This window comes from Prunus mume, linkage group LG1 (genome assembly GCF_029339155.1).
Source record: "Prunus mume cultivar Tortuosa linkage group LG1, ASM2933915v1, whole genome shotgun sequence".
Classification (NCBI taxonomy): Eukaryota; Viridiplantae; Streptophyta; class Magnoliopsida; order Rosales; family Rosaceae; genus Prunus; species Prunus mume.
In genome coordinates, this window is record NC_142698.1 from 31,480,671 (window position 1) to 31,487,783 (window position 7,113).

The 7,113-nt window shown below is 34.1% G+C and overlaps 1 pseudogene across 1 annotated transcript; it reads right to left on the reverse strand.

Annotated features, from left to right (window-relative positions):
* Window positions 1–3,220: 3,220 nt before the first annotated feature.
* Window positions 3,221–6,606, reverse strand: LOC148921610 (beta-glucosidase 12-like; annotated as a pseudogene). The gene is made up of 13 exons (XR_016123158.1): window positions 6,327–6,606; window positions 6,122–6,191; window positions 5,962–6,020; window positions 5,764–5,839; window positions 5,387–5,464; window positions 5,168–5,255; window positions 4,821–5,076; window positions 4,589–4,704; window positions 4,262–4,480; window positions 4,148–4,179; window positions 3,938–4,040; window positions 3,718–3,826; window positions 3,221–3,597 (listed from the first exon to the last, which is right to left on the reverse strand). The product of XR_016123158.1 is annotated as a beta-glucosidase 12-like (transcript).
* Between the last annotated feature and the right edge of the window lie 507 nt (window positions 6,607–7,113).

The window sequence follows — 7,113 nt, forward strand, 5'->3', positions numbered from 1 at the left end:
ATGTATTAGGTTTCAAAGTTTTCTATTGTTCTCCGTACGTTTGGCTATTTAAATAAGCCTAAGACACCCCTTGGACAATATCTGTTCAAACAGATATGTCTGAACTTTGAATTTCAAACTAAATGAAGTTATCCGAAGTTCAAAAACTTAAATATATAAAAATATATATTTAAGTTAAATAAGGGCAACAAGTCCAAAGCCCACTTCAGAAAAACTCAATTTGTTTATTATAATTGAAGATCCCTACTCTTATAAAGAGTGTAGAAAACTCTTTTCCCACTCAAACTCTAACAAAAACTACATATTGAAAATGTTTTTCACAAGAGTTTAGTTCAATCTCGAATTGATTATCAAATTAGATTGTGTGCTTCCGTTGATTCTATTCGATTTCTCTTAATACAACGTCTTACCTTCCGTGGTCATGATGAGTATGAGAATTCAAGCAACCAAAGAAACTTTCTTAAGCTTTTACAATTCCTTGTTGATCACAATGAACAGTTTCGAGCTGTAACACAGAAATATGCTCCTGATAACCTCAAGTTCACACCATCAGAGAGGAGAGAGATAAGTGTTAGACAGTTGCATATCAAATAAATAAATAAAGATATTTTTTGACTTGACTAGTCAACTACATATAAGATGACTAGTCAACAGTTTTGAAATGTGCTGAAGACAAGGAATAGACATGCTAATCAATCAATTGAGCAAAGGCCAATGGACTGTCTGAGTATGACATGTTTCTTAAAGTCCAAGACCTTGGTGAGTATATCTGCAAGCTGTTCCTCAGAGGGAACAAACTCTAATGTTAAAATGTTGTCTTCAAAAAGATCTCTAATAAAATGATGCCTAATGTCTATATGCTTTGTTCTGGAGTGTTGAACTAGATTTTTGGAAAAATCAATTGCACTCATGTTATCACAGTAGATTAGGAAGTGGAATGCCCTATAATTCTACACTCTATAGGCTCAGCTTGAAGTGGAATACCTAAGAAATATTCTCTTCTCACTTTTAGAGTCAAACTTAGCAAGGTGCTCCTTATTTCTTAAGATATAACATGTGCTACCAAAGACCCTAAACTAAGACACATTAGGCTTCTTCCCTTTCCAAAGCTCATGGGGTGTTTGCTTGGTACCAGACCTTAAAAACACCATGTTTGAGATATAACAAACTGTATTTATAGCTTCAGCCCAAAAATATTTAACAAGGTTTTTGCTATTAAGCATTATCCAAGCCATCTCAACAAGAACTCTATTCTTTCTCTCCACAACACCATTTTTGCTGAGGTGAAATAGGTGCAGAGAACTCATTTTTTAATCCCCATCTTCTCACAAAATTTCTGAAACTGAGAATTCTCATACTCAGAACCATGATCTGTTCTAATTTTAACAAGAGGCAGATGACTAGTCATCTTCTCTTTTTGTAAAAGATGGCATACCGATTTAAACCTTTGAAAGGTTTCTAGTTTTTCACTCAAGAATGAGATCCATATAAACTCAAAGAAGTCATCTACAAAGACCAGGATGTATTCCTTGCCACTAAGTGAAAAAGTTTGGACAAGGTCAACATGATAAATGTGAACAAGTTCAAAAGAACATGAAATTTTGTTGATCACCCAAGATTCAAAGCACTATGAGAGAGATGATTGAAAGACATACCTGGAATGACCACATTTTTAAAAATTAAAATAAATGAAACCTAATAAAACAAAAGAACAAGGTGCATATGCATGACAATGTATTTAGACAACATGAAGCACACACAAACAAGATAATGGTCTAGATACATAAGACAAAGAAACTAATCACCAACATGAGGAAAACATGATCTTCTCTTCTCTAGCTCCCTCACAATCCAAACATGGATCTTGAGATAAGCCTTCCAAAGTATATATGGTATACGGATAACAACCACCTTCCGGTTCCTAACCACATCAACTTGACTGGAGAAAGGAGGAATATTAATCATACAATCGGCAACAATTTACAATAAATAGTGATTCAATAAACAGTTCTTACACAGCTGAATTTATGTATAGATCCTTCATTTCACTTTTCAGGTCCGAGTTTGTTTCCAAATCAAAGATTGCCTGCACAGACAACAAACAACTCATGATTATATCTAAACATCATAGCAACCATTTCATCAACAGAAAGCACAATCAAAAGTTGCATATCTTGCTTGTCCAACTAACTCTTCAAGTTCAGCATCCTTGTCAAAGTGACAGCATCGCGATGTGAGTGTGTGTGTGTGTGTGTGAGAGAGAGAGAGAGAGAGAGAGAGAAGTCAGAGAGAAGGAGCTGTCAAGCTTTTTATAATTTGACTTTGCAAAAATTACGGTTGTGCCGCTAAACTTATGTAGATCTTAACTTCTTCATTTCAACTCCGATTTGGGCCCACCACGTGTTTACGAACTCGTGAGCTCGAGCACTACATAAAGGAACCAAGAAAATTCCCAACATGACCCTTGAGTAAAAATTCAACTTTAAACTACCAAGGAACCCTAAGGTTAAAGTCGTCCTTTCACTTTAGAATTTTTTAAATTCAATTAAATTTTGGAACGGGATGTTACAGTTGATCACTTCTATATTCTATCTCTCAGCTTTATTTTGAGTGCTTATATGGACTTCGAAGATAAATATTTATAACTATTTTGATTTTGTGAGGTTATTCAGTCTTTGATTTTTGTAGAGAGGAAATCAACTCAGTTTTGGGTGGGCTGAGGGAATTTGTGTGTGGAGGGAGATGTTCCATCATAGAGAGAGAATTCAGAATGGGAAGAGGAAATGGGGAATGGAAGCAGGGGCTTTGATGAGGGAAGGGGAGGAATGGATTTTAAGGTGGACGAGGGATTGCTTGGAGTCACCGGTGGTGCATTTTGTTCGAAAAAGGAGCTTCACAGAGGATTTACATATTGGAAAGACTAAAATACCCTTGAGAATGGATGAAAAATTGGATGACGTTAAGGTCATATGACAAATCATGAATTTTGAAAAATTAAGGTGACATTTCTCTTAAAATTTTCTTTAAGGTGACAAATTGAAACTGATGTAGCCTCTAAACAATGGGCCACGAAATTTCAATTTTTTTTTGTTATTATGGTATAATGGTCAAAGTGCAATGGAATTTAAACAAATAGATGAAAATTAGGACCAATCAGTCAAAGAACTACAAACAAATGAGTTTCATAATTATATGTATGTTGACAGTCGTCAAAGGACTAAAAATCAATGTCTAATTTTACATGAGGTTTAATGGAAATTTAATCTTATACAAGGACTAAAATTGAAATTATTGTATGTACACAAATTTGGAATTCAAATTTTGTATGTACATAAATTTTGAATCTCTAGAATTATTGTAAATACATAAAATTCACATTGTTGAATTAAATACAAATATTGAATGAAGTATATGATATGAAGTTTTCAATACGGCTTAAGGAAACTTTTGAACCAGTGCGCCGACAGTTTTGGGTGCCTTTTAAGCCTATCGTTGTAATCCACATAGGTAATACCAAATCGAACACTGTATCCCGAACTCCATTCAAAGTTGTCTAGCAACGTCCATGGAAAGAATCCCTTCACTTTGACACCATTGCTAAAAAGAAATTAAATATATTTATGTCAATAATATGAATCAATAACTCAAAATCTAAAGCTAGACCATATACATACGTGTGTTGATATATATTCTAAATGAATTTGTTAATATACTTACTCAATAGAACTTTGAACATAATGAAGGTGGCGATTGTAGTAGTCAATTCTATGGGTATCATTAAGGGCTTCGGCAAGTGATAATTTCGGATCATTGAACTCATCCACACCTGCAATATAATACATTTTAAATTTAGAGACTTTGTACTACTTGTGTGTGTTTTACACCAAAAATATGTGAAACATTGATCATGCAATTACTTAAGGCTAGAAATAATTACCATTTTCAGTAATGTAAATGACTGGATTGTGATATTTCTTCTTTGTGTAGAGTAAAAGATCTTGAATTCCTTGTGGATAAACATTTAGCCATTCCGAAGCACCCTGCACCCAAATTTGAAGATATTTAGATTTTTAGGAGTCACATTTGTAAGTGCAAAACGATTAATGGTCAAAATCATAAAGGCATAATCTAGTAATTTGATGTGCACCTTTGAACCGATAGGGACCCCGTTACGCTCAGCTGCCACAATGTATATGAATATCAGAATCTAATTAGTCTATAAACTTAAATTGCATGAATTAAATTCTGAATTTTTACTCACATGAAAGATTAACTCCAGCATCTGTTGTGTAGCTTGCGTATACAGAGTTATTTTGAGGTGCATCACTTGCATAGTAACCAGCATAGTAATTTAGTCCAAGAAAATCAAATGAACCAATTAGCAACTTGGATTGTTCTTTCGTGAATTTTGGTAATCGGCTTCCGACAAGAGATCGCATGCTTTGAGGATAGTCACCAACTTGTCAATGGCTCAACAAACCTACAAGAATGTAAAATTTTCAAGCATTAACTTGACATTATAATATACATTGCTTGCTAGTAAGTAGTAAATATTACATATTCATAAGTAAATTCAAAATACACTTACCATCCGAACATAAAATCCAAAGCTCGTAATGCAGCATTCTTATTTTCTTTTTCTTCTGATAGGGGCTCAAACCAATGTGACACTAGTGTTATCCCTATCACTCCATTTTGAGAGGCCTGCACAAGAACATTTAGTTTGTTTGTTTTAGAGTCACAAAAAAGTAAAGTAGTCGCTCTCTTGTTACAACTTAGAATCCAATATTATGAGAAACAAAAAAACTGATGAATTGTACCTGATATTTATTTTTGTACAATTTTACGGCAGCTGCATGTGCAAGGAGCAGGTGGTGTGTTACCAAATATGGTTCAGTAGATGAATCTCCCCCGGTGCAGTTTAGTTGCTGCCAAGTAGAGCATCGTCCCGGCGCATGAGACCCGATTGCGTAACCAAAGTTACTAAAGGTATATGGCTCATTCAGTGTGCTCCAATGCTTTACTCGATCACCAAATTCCTTATAACAAAGTTCTGCGTAATCTTGAAAGTGATTGCTGTATATACACATTTCAGAATGTAAATGTCATAATTGTATTTATTAATTGAATTATTAATACGATTAAGAGGACTAATTTCTTCACTTACACAATATGAGGGCTTAGGAAACCACCATATTCGTCTTCTAAAGTTTGGGGAAGATCCCAATGGAAGAGTGTCACAAATGGCGTTAGACCTATAAATGGCATGATCAATAAAAGCGAGTTATAAATTTGATAAAACGAGTTTTTTTTATTTTTTTATTTTTATGAGTGCATGAAACTGTAATTTTATAAATTACTGATCATGTGAGGTGGGATGACTCACCATTGCGTAAGAGCTCATTGATGAGATTGTTGTAATATTTGATTCCTTCCTTGTTCACTCCTCCACTTAACTTTCCATCTAATGATTAAAACAAAACAAGGAAATAACGAAATAAGTGCACCGATACAATTTAAACTGAACTTTAAAAAAGTTGGACTATATGTCGAAACTTGAACTTCGACTTCTATTTAATTTATCTTTGAAAAAAAATAATATTTTTGCTTCAGTTATTCCAATTAATTATTTTAATTGAAACAAAAATCTTTTTTATATTATTCGGTAGACAACTTGGACACATTACTTAAGCTAAAATCAACATGAAGGCAGAAATATTGACGATTGGTGACAACCAAATGTGAGGATGTGGATGAACTTACTTGGTAATAATCTTGACCAAGAGATAGAGAATCTATAAGCATCCCACCCCATATTCTTCATAATCCCCACATCTTCCTACATTGCATAACAAAAAAAGATTTTATGAGAAAGAGCTAAACATTATGGGGAGCTTATCTTCAATATCCAGAGTTTTCTTCATGCTTCAAAATTTAATATGTGCACATTGGGTCATGAACCTTATAGCGGTGATATTGATCAACAGCGATATCTCCGTTACTGCTATCATTAATCTTTTCTGCAATAAATCATTGAAAATTTAATTAAATATTTAGAGCATAAGAGTAAATGTAATACCATTTTGTTATTTTAACTAATTCATGATTTGATTGGACAGACCTGGATATTTGTGGGTGAAGGTATCCCAAATGCTTGGTCCTCTACCACCTTCGTTTGCAGCACCTTCATACTGAAATACACAAGAGACACAATGAAGAAGATGTCAATATTCTTGCAAGGATCGATGCTTGATCTGAATTTGAAAGAATACCCTAACCAATCAGAACAGAAATTAAATTAAAGCCTAGAAGAAGGAAGGACTTACTTGGTAAGATCCAGAACCTACGCCAAATATGAACCCTTCTGGAAAACTGCTCCTATTGAGAGAAGCAGTGTCAAAATGCGTGGGTGGAGCTCTAATATCTGCTTTGCTATTTGTCAATGCAAAGCCAATTAGTAGCAGCACGCCTAAGAGAAAAGATCGTAATTGCATTGCCATAACTTGAGGTTTTTTTGTTGGTAATAATCTTGATAAGTATAAGTTGGCTCTGGCTGGCATGCTTCATGGCCTTTATATAGAGGAGGAAGTACGTGCTGCAAATGAGAACAAAACACAGATGGGCATTGAATGGGTTTGAGGGGGCAACTACGTAGAATGTCATGGTACAAAGGGAAATGAAAGCTTTCATATTTGAATGAGTTTTTGTGTGAGTAGAGCCGCTAAGTCTGATTTAGTCTCTTATAACCAATGGGTCAAACTGTGGAAACAAATTTGACACACAATTAAAACTCTACGTATGTACCCAATATACTTGAGCTTCAGGCACTTCCTTTGGGTTGATTTATTCTTTCACTTCCTTTGGCGTAATTGTACTTACAAAAGGATATATCGTAATAAGGAATTAGTGGCGTATTTATAAATAAATAAATCTAGGTAGAAAAATATATTCAAAAGTTTGACCATTGTCAAGAATCAAAATTTTCAAAACTTTCAAATTTTCTACCCAAATAATTACATTAAATTGTCCTTCATGTCCAGCAATAATCTCATTTAAAAGGTCAAAACGATAGGAGAAAGAAAAAGAGATATTCTTGAGGTTATTTTGGAAGAG